The sequence below is a fragment of the Pseudopipra pipra genome, chromosome 4, assembly GCF_036250125.1.
Source record: "Pseudopipra pipra isolate bDixPip1 chromosome 4, bDixPip1.hap1, whole genome shotgun sequence".
Taxonomy (NCBI): domain Eukaryota; kingdom Metazoa; phylum Chordata; class Aves; order Passeriformes; family Pipridae; genus Pseudopipra; species Pseudopipra pipra.
This window is the reverse complement of record NC_087552.1, coordinates 56,726,600-56,745,333: the sequence shown is the minus strand read 5'-3', so window position 1 is coordinate 56,745,333 and position 18,734 is coordinate 56,726,600. Positions and strand designations below refer to the sequence as shown.

The 18,734-nt window shown below is 36.6% G+C and overlaps 1 long non-coding RNA gene across 1 annotated transcript; it reads right to left on the bottom strand.

Annotated features, from left to right (window-relative positions):
- Window positions 1-6,249: 6,249 nt before the first annotated feature.
- Window positions 6,250-18,328, bottom strand: LOC135413392 (uncharacterized). Its single transcript, XR_010430210.1, has 2 exons — window positions 10,628-18,328; window positions 6,250-9,488 (listed from the first exon to the last, which is right to left on the bottom strand). It is a non-coding gene; the product is annotated as an uncharacterized LOC135413392 (long non-coding RNA).
- Between the last annotated feature and the right edge of the window lie 406 nt (window positions 18,329-18,734).

The window sequence follows — 18,734 nt, the reverse complement described above, 5'->3', positions numbered from 1 at the left end:
AGTGTAGTCCAGGCACTGCCAAGGCACTAAAGACTCTCTAGTATGTAGACCTGGATTCTGTATTCCAGTTTAGGCATGCAGGGATTTCTACTCCAAAATAGGTTGCATGGGTAATTTTCTCTGCTCTTTCCTCTTATATTAGTCTATATATTTCATGTGCTTCAGAGGTGGTAAGTCACATCTCATGCACAGCCATGCACAATCCTATCAATTATTTTTAGTTTGTATACAAAGCAGTAGAGGAAGAATAATTTCCTTCTTATTTCAGCTAGTTATTAGTTTGTACTATAAACGTGAGGCATGGTGACCTTTGTAATTTATTTAATCTTACCAAGACATTCCTTTAGTAATATCTTATAGGACTGAGGAAGTTATGGTAATTATATGGCGCAAAAAAATCTATTCTCTATACATATAAAATTTACTCAGTTTTAATTTCACAAGGTGTCTCCCCATGCTTGTATTACAAAGCCATATGAATAGAAATGGTCTTCAGAATATGATTATATGCATACTCTAGATGTTGTCTAAGCGAAGTGCCTTCCACACAAACAAAAAAATAGCAATTTTTTAAATGACTGTTAAGGAGACCTTCTAAACTTTTTTTTTCTTTTCTTTTTTGGCATTTAAAAATTATCTTCCTTTTGTTGTATTTTCTAACTCAATTTTAACTCTTTTTTCACTGTGATGGCCAGTCAAAGAGGTGAGGCTGGTCAAAAGGGGCAGTGCTACTCTGCACTGGTGTGGCCTCATCTTGAATATTGTGTGCAGTTTTGGTGACTGCAATATAACAAAGACTCCAATCTACTAGAAAACATCCAGAGGGTGGTGAAGGGTCTGGAGGCAAAGCCTTATGAGGAGCAACTGAGGTCTTTTGGTCAGTTCAGCCTGGAGGAGACTGAGGGAAGACCTCATTGCAGTTACAACTTCCTTGTGAGGGGAAGAGGAGGGACAGTTGCTGATCTCTTCTCTGTGGTGACCAGTGACAGAACTTGAGGAAGCAAGTCAGGGGAGGTTTAAATGAGATATCAGGAAAAGGTTTTTCACCCAGAGGGTGGTTGAGAACTGGAACAGGCTCCCCACAGAAGTGGTCACAGCACCAAACCTGTCTGGGTTCAAGAAGCATTTGGACAATCACGTGATGTGATTGTTGGAGTATCCTGCACAGGCCCAGGAGTTGGATGTGATGATCCTGATGAGTTCCTTCTAACTCAGGATACTCTGGGATTCTGTGATTCTATGAATAGCTTTGCATAATATCATCCTCCTGAAAACACACTCCTGGATGCTTGATTAAGGATATCCTGGTGTCTAGGAAGTCTCTAGGCCCTATGATGCTTAAGTTCCTTAATGATTTCTTCAACTCCTTTTTGCAATGTTTAGAGTGGGAGAAGAAAGCTTAGAAACCAGACATTACACCCAAGTATATTGACTGCTTAATTATGTTCACATATTAAATGGTTGATATGAATTATGGTTATGGTGCCATAAAAATACTCATTATTTCCTGTTAAGGGCTTTCAAGTGGTATAATTTCCAGATCTTGGCCCAGAAGTTTGGAGCTGTAGATGCAACGGCTGTGCCTCCAATGACACTTCACTAATTGTTTTGGCATGTAACATTAATTACATTCTGTTCAGGAATTCTCTTCTCCTGATTGAAGTACACTTTGTGTGTGTGGTGTGAGTATGTTGTTATATGCCCTGTCTGGCAGAACAATAGAGGCTCTTTACTGTGTGCTCTTTTTAACTTGAATAGTTTCTCTGAGATGAAGGGAGTTGTAGTTTTCTTTTAATTGAGGACCTGCAGAACCATAGTGAGTTGTATTTTGTATTGTTTAATTTTTCTTTAGGAGAGACTCTGGTGGTACAGAGTTACAATTAGGTGGAAACAAGAATGGTTAATTTCAATTCTTTCTCTTTGTATGGCCTTTTAGAAATAAAGATATCGAAGCCTGAGACTTTCTGAACCAAACCATTTTGAACCAGTGTTCTGGTTGTCTTGACTTGTCTAATCAAATCAGGCAAGCAGGTATAAAATCTGATTTTGTCCTTGTTATTAAAGACAATGGATAACTTTACATCAGAAAAAAATCCAAAAGGGTCATATATTTTAATGTCTTCATTAAACCTTCAATTTAACACACAGGTAATTTCTTTCTCACAGTTTGCTTTTTAAAGTCCATAAGGATATCTTTTTCCATATGCATCTCCTACCAATTTTACTGACACATTTTGGAAAGAAATTTGTTGCTATAGAGATATTTTCATGGGAATCATTACTGCAGTGAGGAACAAAAGCAAAAAAGTAGCTTGTAATTCCCTTGAAAAACACCTACTTGATATGCTGACTGAATTCAAAAAAAGATCCAATATTTGTTTCTCAGCACTAGAAACCATTCCATCAGTTTTGACAGTGTTACTTGGAAGCCTATCTTTCAGCAAGATCCCGGGATCTGTCAATAGTATCTGTATATAAACAGCAAATCGTTTTAGTTTGCCAGCTGTTTAGAAATTGTCTGACCAGGCAGAAAAAATTAAGCCAATTCCTGTTATAGACTAATGTTTCACTGAGGTTATGGGCCCTTAGGAAGAGGAGGAATGAGTCTCGCCTCTGATTTGAACTCTGTGCTTTTTATCAATATTCAGTAATTTTGATCTTTTTAGTTGAAACAAATAACACTGTGCAGTTTGGGTCTGTTGACCCTAATCTAGAAATCAAGCTACTGTTAGCAGTATGATGGTGTACCAATTAAAATTAGGAGAGTAAATTCCAGTCTGCATACAAACAGCAATTTGCATAGCTCTTCAAAGAGAGGAACTCAGATGTTTTAGGAACTCAGTGCCATTAATCCTTGAGGCAACTGGGAAAGGATCAGAAAGGGTTGAAAGGCAATAGCAGCTTTAATTTCATTTCTCTGTAGTAAATGTGGATTGATGCTGCAACTTTAGGTATATACCAGATACCTGTGATTTCTCTGAAGTCAGCCAGCTATTGACATGATTATTTTGCTTCCAGCTATGGGGTTCAGACATATATGTGATGATTATGGCAAGTGGAAAGCAGACAAATATGAGAAATAAAACAAATATTTGCAGCTACTGAATGATAGCATGATTAAAATAGTAGTTTACCAAACTGAAGAAAAACAACCAAAAAATCCCGGTTAATATTGACTCCAGCTCACAGAGAAGGGAAGAGAAATGAACACGAGGGAAAATGTGAAGTAAAAAATTGGCCTTATAGAATCTAGAATGGCAATACCTTGTGCCACCAGGTTCTGATCTGGCAGAAGCCATTCTCCAAGCAAGGGCTGAGAAACCTTTTGTGCACTCTGCCAGCTAGTAGACTGGTACTTCTTGTTACCACAGTTATTTACAAGTGTTTCTGCACCTCCAACAGGATCTTTAAAAATTGTCATCAGCTCCCTGGGATTCTCTGAGTCCAGGTATGCTTCCCTTCCTGTGAACTTCACAGATTATATACTCTTTAAACATATATATTCTTTAAACATATATTCTTTAAACAGGTTTTAGATTTTCAGCCTTACTCCTGCAACAGCAACTGCAGTATAAATACATGGGGGATGATCTGTGGTGCATATACACATTTTATTGTGCAGTGTCTCCAACCACTGAACCAGGCTGTAAGAGAATCCTTAAGTGGTTCACATTTATTTTTAAGTTACAAATTCTCCATCTTTTTGAACTTCAAGCTTTTGGACTTCTACTATGTATGGAGAGTTTAAATCAACGAACTCCATCACACAGCCATCTAGGCACTGCTACAATGTAGAGTCTGTTATTTGCTGGGTTTCATGGTTTTTCTTTCTTCTTTTTTTCACGTGTTGTTATATCAGGGTCAAATTCATTACGAGGATGAAATTCAACACTTAATAGGGATTGTGTTTTTACCATAGAAATGTTCAAATGGTTCTCAAGTGAAATCTAAATTGTGTTACTATCTGTGAATATCCAGTGCAATGAACATATTTTCCATATAGTACAATTGACTCTGTGATGACAATGATCTGTTAATAATTTGGAGTCTACAGGAAAATAGTGTAGCTGTGATCTTATTTCAGGCCTGCAAGTCCCGAACTTGGAATATTTTTCTAAAGGAAGGATACCCTGGAGCTGTTTGTCTTTTTTTTGTTTCTCTTTACCTCAATTCTATCATCTGTGAAATAGTAATAATACTTGCTGTGTGCTTGGAAGGTCTGCCTCGTTAATGTCAATGACTGCCAAATATTAGGCTGGAAAAAAATGGTGCATGAATGTTGCAGTTTACTATGTTAGAGATTACATGTAACTATCTAAATAGAATGGCATAGCTTCATATTCTGAAATAATTTTCTCTAAATAACCATAAGAACATAATTTTCAAGAGGAAATGCTTATGGTTTGGACAGTTAGAAATATTAACATCTCAAACAAATGAAAGAATCATCTACAGACAAGCTTTTTTATTAGTAGTAATGAATAAATATATTTAAAAGACATTTCATGCATAATTGCTCCACAGACTCATTTCCTGGGCTTCACTTTTAACACAGTACCTGGCAAGATACCAGTTCAATGTCTTGTGCTTGAGTGCAGTTAATGCATTCGTTCTACACAACAAAAAGCTAAAAAGAGCCAAAACAAAAGCAAAGAAACAGATCAAATCTTGAAAGTGCCATAGGTCTTTAAATGTTGTATGAAACCTCTATAATTCACTGGAATAATGAGATCCTAGAGATACTACAGGAAGTTACACAATCCAGTGCAACACTGGAAAGAACATCAAGGTGCAGGGACAGTTTTTGATACTCCATAACTTTTCCTTTTCACATCACCAGGCTGCAGGCCTGTCTCTCTTCTCTGGAGAGACTTCCAGAGAAGACTGACAGATTGCTTGTTTGTAAGGTGTCCATATAAATCCTACCATAATGATGCTAGGAAGAAATACAGTATAATTACATATTAATAGTAATAATTAGAGGCTAAAATTAGTTGATTAGACAAGGAAAACTTGTTTCACTGTATTTTGAACTCTTTTGAGCATTCTTAATATCTATAGATGTATACATGTGTATATATGCACACGTGCTAAGCTGAATGCATTAAAAAAAAAGCCTCTTCGGGATCTCAAAATTTCAGCTTAATTATGGAAAACCAGAAAATCAAATACAAGTAAAATGACCCTTGCTGGACACAGGAGACATGAGAAATGGACAAAATCTGATAACAGCAAAATAGAGACATATATCGTATATGAAGTGAACAGAAATAGACTTAGATTTTTTTCACTTTCAGGTGCTGTTGATGATGAAGGGGGATAACTGAAGTAACACGGCACTTGGTAAAATAAAAACAGAATATAACCTTAGTAACCAAGTTTATATGAAATCCTGCAAATGGCTGCATGGATGTTGCCAGACATAGTCACTCCATATACAGGGCAGTGCTGAATAACAGGGTGTTGGAGGGATAGCAAGAGGGAATAGGTCATTTCGACAATTTTGCTTCTCAATGGATTGTTTGTTCATTCTCCTCACCATGGTAATCACCGTTCATCAGTGACTGTATGATGTCTCTTGTGTAACATTTTGGGCATTAGATATATGCTTGTGTATTTTGTAGCTAGGTTAGTTACTTATATTTACTGGAATATAAAATTATGACTTTATACTTAGTAAAAAACCCATCAGAAGTGCTTGTACAGTATTTTCTTTCAATTTGCTATAACCAGATTTAACATGTAATGCAAAATGCTGTAGTTTTAACTTTTAGCACATAATCCTAATGACAGTAAACTGAGTTTGATATATTCAGTATTTTTCATCACCAATTATTTCCTTCAACACATTTAGTGAGAATACTTTTATAAATAGTTTGACCTGTGTGTTTCTGGATGATCCAGGGAAAACAATGAAGCTGTTAAAAATGTTATTGAAATGTAAAACAATAATGATGAGCAGGACACATTTAATTATAATTGCAAAATCAGACTGACTGTAATTTGGACATGATGGATGCTTTCACAATGATACAAATCATGCTTAGGTGTTCAGTTTTGTTATTTTGACCTGGTACAATCTTCCCTAGCTTGTTCAGAAAACCTGACTGTGTTTAGAATAAGAATTTTTCACTTATTTATGGCTTTTTATTTCAATGCTCAGAGTTGGTTCTTTGTCTCTCTTCCTTTTTCACATAATTTTTGCCTGATTGTAATCAGAAAATGGTCTAAATGGTCTTTTGTTTTCTGGAATAACTTAGCTAAACCCATCATTTTTTTCTTTGTCTTCTCTCTATATTTCTATTTATTTTAGAGTTCAAGTTCAAATATTTCTGAGTGTTTGAAATGTAAAAGCAATCAGATGTTTGAGTTGCTTGAATATTCTATGTTTGCCTAAAAATTATTGTACCGTAACGTAGCTATTAAGAAAGGTGAAATTACTGTAGTGAAGTTCCTTACACTTGTGATCAACCATCCTAGGTCCTATGGAAGTGCGCAGTCAACTTCTTATGACGTCTTTCTACCAACTAAATCCATTAAATTGTTTTTGTCATTTAAAAGCTGTAAACCCAAAAATTTTGTAATGAGGTTTGCAATTCTGAAAATAACTTTTGTTGACTTGTCATCTGAGAATGGCTCTTTGTTCATCTCAGTGGAATGCAAGTAGTGACTGATTTTATAATTGGTTTATAGTAATTTTCTTGGGTCTAGGTAATAAATGATCTGTCACTGTGAACTGAGTCTAAACCAAAATCTTTCTATTTTACATTATAATTTCATTTGCTATGGAGAAAAGGGGAAAGACTTTTTTTGTATCTTAGTGGACAGAAATTCACCTGGGGTCTGGGCAGGCAGAGTTCATTAGCAATAAATTCTTTGTACAGAGTGGAATCATGCCAGCAACAGAAAGTGAATCACCTCAGACACAGAGGGACAGGAAACACTGCTAACATCTCTGGCCTGAATCAGGGGAGATATCTCTCCCTCACATGAGAAAATCTAGTCTGGACCCAATAACTTCTACCATTCAAGCATGGTGTACAAGTTTTCTGCCATTTTATTCCAATTTTCTTTTAGTTTTCAAGCTGTAGTAAAAACTGTTTTTCAGAAAATCCTTATTTAATCAGATTATTTTGTTATCTTGAAGTTGGATACTCCAAATTGCAGCTGTCTACAACTGAGTGCAGACATGACATTATAGCCCACAAATTAAGAATAAACAACATTATAGACCACAAATCTAGTTAACACCTGTTATAAAAAATATTCCAGAGCAGAGGATTAAAAAAATTCTTTTAGATTGTGACTACTGATTCCAGACCAAAGAAACCAATTCCTGTATAAGAACCTTCTGATAGTTTTTCTTATTCTAGGGACTAACAGTAAAAGGAATAGAAATAATCTATAAAACACACATTCTTCTAAAAATACTGACTGTGATGTTGTCTACATCACAGCACTAAAATGTTGTCTACATTTTAAAGCACTTGGGCAGTTCTGTCCTACATTATCTGCTGTTGTTTTTAGCTATAGCATGCTCAGAAAATATTTCAAAAGTTTTACTCTATTTCTGGTTCAGCAAAATGGTAAAATCTTCCTATGATTGTAAATGATGGAGTTTTTTCCAGTCATTGCAGAAATTATTGCTGATACTTCGTGGTCCAAGCAGGAACACACTGTCCTACAAAGATTAACCAGTAATGATTCCTTCATTTATTCAGTGGCAATAGTCCCAGGTTTAAATACGTATCACACTGTTGATCCTAGCAATTATCATTCGAGCTAAATCTACACACAAAATCTCATTTATTCAGAGCTACATTAATGAGTCAATAAAACTGATGAATCTGGCTCTGTGTTCCCATATATATTATCTTGAAATTTGAGCTGCAACCAATAATCCAAAGAAGGTTGTTTTTTAGGTTACTTTGTTTACAAATTTTATATGTTTCAAAATTTTCCATTGCAGAAGTGTAAGATTCCTTAGACTAGGGATTTAATAATAATACAGATTTTTATCATATTCATTGAACTTCAGATGGCACATATCTTGCTTATGTTTATGTTACTGCATGAAGTCTCACTGAGAGTCAAGGGTAAGCAGGTTATGTCCCGTCCTAATTTGTCCAGAAGAGGATTTATCCAATTTGTATGAGTATACAGCAGAAGCATGCACTCCTATTGGGCATCCCATTATTTTTATTTTAGCGGTACTAAAAACCTGTGGGTATCTTCACCTGTCCCAGCTTTATGAGTTCTTCTTTTTATGGTTTTAAACGAAGTGAGCATTTCTGCATTTCTGATGTTACAAAAGAAAAATTCCCTGCTTCAATATCACTGATGTCACACATCTAATAATCACACATGTGGCATGAATATCTTGAGACTTTATTTTAACATAATACATGCTTGATTCTATTTATCTTGTAATTTCTGGTGTGCTAAAGGGTGATTCTCCCCTATAGCTTTTCTACTTAGTCTTGAACAATATTTTTTTTCAAGAAAAGATGAGATTATTATTGATTCCATCATCTTTGGGGATTTAAGAAAAGGTAAAAATTGTGCAATAAAATTTTATGAAAGGCTGGCAAAGATTTGTGAAGAAGCCATGGCAGTTAGCAGAGCTGAACTCCTTAGGCTTACTTTTTACGAACGCTACACTTCTGCCACCATGCTTTTTTTCTTTTAATGAATTTTTCTAAAGAGAGACATACATAGTTGTGCATGGAACATGATGGTTGGCTGAATAGGAATTAGTTATAGTTCTACAAAGTGGAGTTTAGTTGGAACAATATAGTTTTATTCCTAGAATTTTACATAATTATTTTTTTCATAATTATTTTTACAAGGAATAAGAAAATCTTTCCAATTTTTTTCTTTTTTTTTTTTTTTTTTTACAAATTAACTTCAAAATAAAATATAGCCCAATATTTTCACACCATAATTGACTCAGAGTCAATTAGGACGCATCTTCCTTGGCTGTAAAGTAAAATCTTCTCATACTATGGTTTGGGGTCTGGCAGAGAAGCTCTAAATTGTGCAAAGCTGAGATCTGCCACTGTGAAGAACATTTTCAGTGAGGAACATTTTCAGTGACTTTAAGAATTTGGTATTATTATCTTGTTGCCTAAAAAGAGTGTGGAGAAAATGACTCCAGGCCAATTTAGTGTATAAGATAAGATAAAGAGAGTAGGTCCTTTAATGAAGCCTCAGGACACATGTCGCGCGCGCCTCCCAGAGAGCGGTTCTATGATTTTATAACAAGGTCCATCCAATGTCCACCCACTGGCTCTGCCCAGTTCTGCCCCCTGACACACCCCTCTGAGAATTGGGTTTGGGGTCTTTGGGACCCCTTCTTCCTCATCTTCATCTTTGTTGCAGCACGTACAGTCCTTGGAGCTCCTCCAAAGTTCTGGGCTTGAAGGTCGCTGTGTCTGTGTGATATCTTCTGGTCCAGGCTTTTCTACAATTCTGCCTTGAAAAGAAGACTAAACACATTTACAGAAATTAGAGGCATTGATATGGAATGGGATAATAAGGTTGGGTATGTGTAAACATTATGCTACAGGGTAAGGGATACAATACAGCTACACGAAAATCTACATTTACTACACAACTACTTCTAAAATCTACAAAAGTTAAAAAAATCCAAAAAGCTCTGAGGCATCATCTGGAATGACTGCATTCCCCATGTATTCTTGGCAATCCTGTGTTCTTTAAGCACTTGCTCTTCCCAGTGTAACATCATCCATTATTTCCCTAACAGTGCCTCAGCTTTCAATGTCTAGTTTGTATAAGATAATGAGCTTTTGAGTTCAAAGACTGCATGGAAACTTTGTGATTTGTTGGCTGAGATGTATGTATGGAATAGTATGAGCACCTTCAGAGCTGCTGTATAGTACTGTATTGCAGAATAAATAGTGGTGAAGAATCTGAATTACTTTTTTTTCTCCTCTGAATTTGACACAGACCAAAGCAAAAAAGACTTTTTCCTGTTTATCAAGTTCTTGTGAAGGATACAACAAATCATTCTCATTTATAATAAAAATTAAAACTTTTCTACTGATGTGCTTAAAATGCATCAATTGGAAGAAAACATTATGGGATGAAATCAAAATGGCTTTCAAAACCTGAAATTTAAAAAATGAAATGAGTGTATATTTTCAGAGTTTTTAAATGAAAATCAAAACTTGTTTTTCTGGTATACCTGGATTTCAGATTAGCTCATAGGAGTCCACATTCATTGCTGGGGAAAAAAGGCCTAGGAAAAGTAATAAAAAAGTAAAATATGGTGGTGTTTTTTTTTTTTTTTGGTAGTGCTGCACATTAACAGCTGCCAGATGGAGGAGGAGCAGGGACTAAGGGGTCTTTGTCACCATCACACATGCACTCCCTACCCCCAGCCCCTGTTAGATGTGCCCAGGTTTCTTTGTACAGTTACCTGATGACTGTGAAAGCCTTCCTCCTTCAGGCTCTGGCTGTGCTCACCTCTGCTCAGCTAAGAGACACAAAGAGGTAAATGTCTTGATATCTATCCCTTGTAGTGACATTTCCAATTCAGAACTAGTGCCTTCCTTCCTGCGAGAAGGCTATGGAACATTTAAAGAACCTTAGCTTGGCTTCTTACCAACAGCATGTTTGGAGCATTCTAGTGTTTTCTTGCTCAACTTTTAAAAGCAGATCACAGTGACAAATTACCAGCCTGTAAAGTGGAACTGCCCATTAATCTGCAATTAAGAAAAAAAAATCATTAAAAGGGTAAGATTTTGTGGATATTTTTGTTTGCGCATCACCCATGATGTAAATTATGCACTGGGTAGTTACTTTATACTTGTTCTTATAATGAATACAACATTTTTTCTCCAACCTCTTCAATTTGTGATGCTTGCACTTTGCCTTAATTTTCATGTTTCCTTTTCCCCCCCAAAAAATGGTCTGTTCCCTTGTTCACCTGCTAGGTAGAGCAGTAGAGCAATGACTCTATCTGCAGCTTTTGGAGTGTTTTTTTGGCATCCGTTGTAAATATTAACAGAAAAACTGCTCTGCTGGTTCATTGTTTTGTCACCTTAAGTTCATGCAAGCTATTTCTGAATCCCATATTAAGATAGAGCTGAAAGAATGATGTATAAAAAGTTTCTTTAATATGAGACTGAGAGGTGGATATTACCTAAAAAATGAAACCTCAGATGTATAAACTGAAAGCAGAGCAGTAACTTCATACAATTAATTAAAGCAAGGACAGAATACAACTTGTAATAAAATAAAAAATGTAATTATCTTTCTGTGTTACATGTACTTTACTCAGCATAATTCTCACGTATGCAAGTACAGCTTCAAAGGACATGTTCCCCATAAAAATACATGATTAGGTTGACCTTGGCCAGCTGCCAAGTACCCACCCAACCACTCTCTTCTCCTTGTAAACAGGATATGGGGAGATGATAGGATGAAAAAGCTTATATGTTGAGATAAGGACAGGGAAATCACCAAATGCCATCAGAGGCAAGAGAGTCTTGACTGAGGAAAAATTACTATAATTTATTGCTAGTTAAAATAGAGTTGGATAGTGAGAAAAAAAGACAGAAACTAAACTTCCTTCCCCACAAGCCTCCACCCCTTTTTCCCAGGCTCAGCTTTACTCCTTCCCTCTTAACATGTCCATCTCCCCCACCCACAAAGCTGTGCAGGGAGATGGGGAATGGGGGCAGGAGTCAGTCCATAGCACTTCTCTTCTGTTCCTTCCTCCTCACACTTTTCCCTTGCTCCAGTGTGGGGCCTTCCCATGGGCTGCGGCTCCCATCAGGAGAACCTGCTCCAGCATGAGCTGTCCAGAGGCTGCCATTCCTTTAGGGAATATCCAGCTACTCTTTTGTGGGGTCTCCTGGGCTGCAGTATGGACATCTGGACATCTGCTCTGGCATGCTCTTTTCCACTGGCTCCTGGGAGACACTTGTTCTGCTATGGTCTCTTCCATGGGCTGCAGGAGAATCTCTGATTCTAGCACTGGGAGCAGCTCCTCTCCCTCCTCTTTCTCTGACCTTGGTGTGCACAGAGCTGTTTCTCACACTTACTTGTTTTTAACTTGCTCCTCTTTCCTGGAGTGAGTTTTGCCCCTTCTTAAATACATTTTCCCAGAGGTGCCACACCTGTGGCTGCAGGGCTCAGCTGTGTCCTGCATTGGAGCCAGTGGCTGGAACAGCAGGAATCAGCTGTAGCTGGCCTGGGGCAGCCCCAGCTGCTTCTCACAGCGGCCACCTCTGCAGCCCCCACTGCCGGTGCCGGGGCACCTCACTCGTACAACCTCCCTTCCATAAGGGCAAAATCCTGCTTTTTCTGGGCCTCGATGTTTCAAATCTCCCTCAAGGAAGGGACAAGCAAGTACAGTCTGTGCTACTTGATTTGCACCAACTACATTATTTTAATGTGAGTTTCAACTGGAAGAACACACTGAAATTAACATTTGATGTCTTATTCTTTGATATCTGGCATTTTTCACAGGTAGACTGTAATAAAGAAGTCAGTTATTGCTATTAGATATATTTTAGAAGAATTCTTTTTTTGATGCATATCTCCACTCAGATTATTAAATTTAAATCACTGCTGCTATCAGTTTGAATACTAATGATACATTCTGCCAGATGGAAGCCTTTAATAAATTTCACTTTTCTCTAACAGTTAGCTGCAAATCTTAAATAAGAGAATTTTTGGGTTATGCCATCCTTAATGCTGTCTGTCCACATTGATTTCAATGTCATCAGTACCTGGGAGGCAGGCACTCTTTAATTAAATGCCATCCTTACCCATTTATTGAGATGCAAGGCAGTATCACAGCCAAGGTTTTTCTTTTGGTGGTTTCTGAATTGCCAGCCACTTTTCTGCTATACTTTTGTTGTGTACCTGAGACCATCCTTCACTCTTTCAGCTGATGTCTATATTCCTTATGTTCAGATATTGAGCTCTTTTCTGTTGCTCTATGTGAAGCACTAAGTACTGGGGCTTGCAAAAGAGGAGGGGGAAAGGGGCAGGGAGCTGCCCACTTACTGAGTAGAAGGGTTTCCTCCAGAAATAGTAGAAATATTTTTTGCTGATCTTAGGTGATTAGTGCACTTTGGAGGGCACTGGAACCCTTCACAGCATGGGGCAGCTGTTACAACCCAGGACCTCAGGTGTAGGATGAATGAAACTTAATAAACAAGTATGTCTCTTTTATCAGCACGTTTGATGGCCTCTTTTCATCAGCTAGTGATATTTTCCTCCAGAGTCATCTGCTATATTCACTTTTAGACTTCTGAATTTTTGCATGGGGGCTATACAGTAGCTAAATCTATGCTGTTGGGGGGAAATGAGCTTTATATAGCTTAACCTTTTCTCTGCTGCATTCTACCTAGCTTGGAATGGCTTCTTCGGGGGGAAAAAAATATGTCTATCGCTCTGTTAATAGTATAGGAAAAGATAAGCTGGAACTCCTGGCTGTGGCGGGGAGGGGAGAATAAACACTAGATAACAAAAGAGAATGTAATCACAGCATTCAAACTTTCTGTATCTTTGGGGAAAGAGAGAACTAAAATACTTATGTGAGTCAATAGCTATTCCCAGTAGAATCCTTGGAAAATCCTACAGGTAGAGAAGATTTTTCTGTTATTGAGTTATTTTCTTACCAGTCTGTTTCACTTATTGATTAGTTTTGTCATTAAACCTTAGAGCCACATAGTTAAATCTGTTTCATCCATGCACCAGACTCTCGAAATAATTCCATTATCTAAATGATTCTCTAAAGTGTCAATTACAAGAAAGTAATTAATAATATTGTAATGCAGAGAACAGGTTTTGTTGAGCTTTGTGATGGTGCTTTGTTCCTTGGTTTTCTGTTTTGTTCTCTTTCTGCTTCAAAGTTAGTAAAAAATGCCCGTTGAAACATCTCCATCATGGAACAAAAGATGTCAATTTTAGAAAAGTACGTGCACCAACAAAACATTTCAAATCGTTTTAAGAAATTTTCTGACATAGTAATGGTAATTAGTATATTTCAGTTTCAACAACTGTAATTAAACCTGACCTTTAAGTTAATTATGTCTTGACATTTATGATTTTAAACTAGCTTTCCCTGTGGTGATGATGTGTTATATACAGATGCTAATGAGTAGTTTCTGTAGTGTGAGCAAGCAGATTTCAGATGTGCCTACACTGCAGTTCAGAAAACAGCATCATGCACATACCTTCAATGCATTTGTACTTTTTTATTTAATGCTGTTCCTAGATTTTGTAATGGTACCCTGACATTGCTTCTTATACAACAAAAATCACTGACACAATTTCGAAAGGAGCTTAATGAGCAGTAATACATGTTGTTATTGTTTGCATTTGCTATTTATGTAAAACCATTAAGTCACCATGGAGATTAGAGGCAAATAAGGCCATCTCTTATAAAGGCTGCAGCATAGAAAAGGCAAAACTAGTCAACCATGGGAGTTGGAAACTGAGGATGTATGACAGAATAAAAGTTGAGAACTGTTCTTGCTCACATAGAACATCAAGTCTAGCTAGGTTCAAGGTTAAACTAAAAGGTGAGATTAGATAATGCTAGAAGAAACAGTGATAAGACGTGAGGAGAGCACGAAGTGATGTAAGGACAGGCATTTCTGAACATAAGAGGATTTTGCAAAAAGGCATAGCCAAGGTGTTTTTATGAAGATAGTAACAGTGACATTGAAAAGATATATTTATGACAATAAAACCCACACTATCACAAAGAGATCTGTCTTAAGTAAAAAAAAGATCAGTAGACTTCAGGAAAGATCTTGGCCATTTTGAAAGTTCAAGGGGACCTTGTTGTTTATTTGGAAGGGGTGGGAACTTTGTCTCCAAAGATGTGTTTCATGTGTGATCAATACTAGATTTCACAGCCCTTGGGCTAATACTGGGTCTGCAGAGTTGAACTGTAAGTTTGATCAAAAACAACCTAGCTGCCCCCCTTTAAGTTTAAAAGCACAGTAATTTATGTAGTTTCCTTCCTGATCCATACATTCATCTGCTTTGTATATGTCATATGTCGACAAATCTCTGTTGCCTGCATTCAGGATGCATAACCTCAAATCCATACGGAAGTATTTTTATATTATAATTACATATTTATGAGTTTAAAGTGGGATCAAGCAAAAATTCAAAATTATTTGTGTTTATATGGAAAGATAAGTAGGCTAAATAATACAGCCTAAATAATACGTTTTCTAGTTTTGGTGGTTCTAAGTTTTCAAAATATATCTTATTGTTATGTGTCTGATTCATACAGGCTCTCCGAAAACATTTCCCCAACAACCAGTACAGAAAACATATTTATGGGGAAATCAGAAATCACCCTATTACCCCTGTGCTTTCTTTCCTATGCTGACAATTCCTCAAAAAGTTTTCTTATGCTGTTTGCTTATTTGGATAAGTTATAGTTTATTTTCTGTTTTGTTTCTTCACAAAATGTTGACATGTTTTTGTGGTGGGTCACTTATGATGAGGAAAGGGTCAACAGAAAGTTTTACAAACTGAAAGGCCTAGTCTTGCTTAGGATATCTGGACCCTGGCTGCCTGACCTGTTCATTGACTGTGCTTTCTAATTGGGCTGTCATTGTTATCCAACCAGCAGTGTAATGTTGCTAACTGCTAGTTTAGTCAGAACATGAAAATCAATCTGCCAGTAAAGGGCATAGCAAATACCATGCCTATAGAGTATTGTGTATTTGGCCTTGGCATTCGAAAGGAGCTTTTTTATTTCTGCTACTCTGGTGGAATTCTGTAGATTTATTTCCAAACTAAGTGACTTATAGCTTCTGATACTGTCTTTTGAATGTCTTTTTGCATTGCATTAAAAAGTGTTTTTTGATGTAAGACAAACTGCAGAACACATATGTTTAAGAGGTATGTGACAAAAGAATGCCATACTCCTTGAGTTGCGGTAAAAAGTTGTGCTGTGCATCCTAATATTTTTCTCTGTAATTACAGCAGTTTTTCCTTTCTGGAATAAAGCTTTAGAGAGTGTGGGATCTACTAGAACTAACAGAATACATGAAAAAAGCAAGTGACGTTGTGCAAAAAAGTAGAGAAGAAACAGCTCATTTTTTCCTGCATAAGTTTCCTCCTAGCTATGCTGGTTTTGGCATTTTAGAAAAATAAAACAATTGATCTGATCTGAAAACTGCATGAAAAGCAAGAATACTTTCATCAAAGTGAAACTGAAAAAAAAAATAAGCCCTTGACTTTCCTATTCTTAAGTTTGTCAGATCCAAAAGAAATGAGGCAAAGATGTACTTGGATTGGAACTTGATTATAGAAATTACTTGGAACTTAGCCTGGAAATGGTGCTAAGCTATCCATCCCCATTGTTCTGTTTATCATACTGCTTTCTTTTCCTTTGCATCTTAAACCCTATGAAAAGGTAAAAGGTGTTTGCTCTTTTTTTTTTCTGTTCTTCAGGTAGTAAATAACAGAAGTTTGTTTTAATCAGTTAAAAATAATTTTATTGCAATGTTTGTACCATTCTTTTCGAGACCTTATCTCTAACATACTGATACCAATTCAAGAAGTTAAAAAGACAGAAATATTTCTATATTATTTCACCACAAATATAATGTAGAATATTAAAAATATCTTATGAACTAGCGATTGGGTTTTGGCACAGAGGGTAGTCAATCATATGCTTAGTGTACTGTGTACTCTATACCTCTTTTGAAAATGATCCAAAGGCCACTAAGTCAGTGAAGCTCCAATGGCTTTTTAATTGGTTTTAAATCTTTCCGCTAAACAGCTGGGAAAGAAGCAACTGAGAGAGAATATGACCAAGGTCGTTAGACTAAAAGGTTATAAATTGTGGATAACCAAGGAAGAGCTGTTTTCTTAAAAAAATATAAACTCCAGGGAGTATCATGTAAGACTAACAGGTGGCAGTACAAGGCAAGGAAAAGGAGACATTTCTTTATGAAGCATCTAGGTAAGATGTGGGACTTCATTGCCATGGAAAGTAAGAGATGCCAGATGTTTATAGAAGTGCCAAAAGCAATTGAAAAAATCCTTGTAAGGGGGCTGAGCTATTAAGCACACAGACATAATGCCAAGCTCATGATATCTGTGATCCATACATTGCTAGAAGCAGTACTCTGGGGAAAAACTGCTAGGTATCTCCCCTGCTCTGATTTTCACTGCAAGCCCACTGTTAACCACAGCCAGTAACAGGTTGCTTGACAAGGTAGACCTTTGGCATGACTCACTAGATCTGTTTGTAAGTTCTTAAGTAGCTGTATGAGCTGTATTCACAACTGGTGAATCTGTTTTTCTATGGATGTTTGACGCACATTTGGTTCTGGCAAATGAAAGATGTGAGCTCTGATTGATGTTCTTCCCTGAGATTTGAACTGTAAATAGTGTGCTTATCTGTTTTTTCATAATATCTCAAAAGTATTGAGCATGTTCTGCAGCTTTTTTCTCAGAAAAGTAATATCTTCAACACACCTATTTTCATGAATAATGGTAGGTGTTTGTTATCTCTGAGCTTACTCCCCTTTTGGGTGAATGTAAATATAGTAAAACTTGGACAGAGGGATCTGAAATTTTGTGAGTAAAAACATACATGGAGATATATGTAGCCTTGATCATATAAGCTTTGTTTAGTTTAGAAAGGAAGCTGAAAACAAAATGTCTAACTGTTTCTCTGTAACAAGCACAATAAAATACAGGACAAGATGCAGTTTAATATAAGCACTGTACACTTACACTCTTACAAACCAAACAATTAGACATGGTCCACACCCTACAAATCTTGCCATCTAATTAGGATGATTTCAATACAAACAATTAGAAGCCTGACAGTGGGAGCAAGAAAGGTCACAAGAGCTTTATGAATGTGAAAAAAAATAGCTGGTATGAAGTATGCTAAAATGACAAATGATGTGAAATTTCCTTCCAGCAGCACACTGTGAGGAGGATTAGCTGCTGATAAGAACTAGGTAGCTGGGATTTTCATTATTCGTAGGACTTCTTTATGATGAGATATTGCTCTGAATACTGTGCCCTATATTCTGAGGTTCATCTTTCTTTCATAGGAAAATTCCTGTGAAATCTTGGGTTCAGTCAGTTGTACAGAGGGGGCATCTTTTCCTTCATGTGTATCAGGCTTACCAGGCATTTACACACAATTGTAGGGTGGCATATGGTCCTCCAGACATAGAGGAAATGCACAGCTGCCACTAAGACTGTGGGTCTATACCAATGAGTAGGGGGAACATCGATGCAATGCCTAATATTTAAGAGGAGAACTGTGGAACCCGTACTTTCAGAAATAGTAGAGCAGTTTGACACATTAACAGTGGTTTGACATCACTAGAATTCTTGCAAGTGACCAAAAGCAATAAAGAATTGCACCAAAAATGCTTAGACATACTAAAGACATTTATCTGAACTCAAGTTTTATAGCAAGTTTCCTTTTGAGGGAGAAAAAAAGGATATTAATACTTCAGCTAAGTTTGTATTAGACTAATACCAATTTGTCATTTTATCTTTATTTGATGATTTATTTATGAGGATTATTTCATTTCAAGACCTATACTATTTTCTGAGTGCTTACCATTTTAAATACTTCTATACCTCGTGCTGTTAAGCCTTTGAACATACACACAATATACTTCTCTTACATCTAGATTTCTTACGTTATAGCAGAAAGCAAACATTTTTAATTTATCAAAGAATGTCTTTCA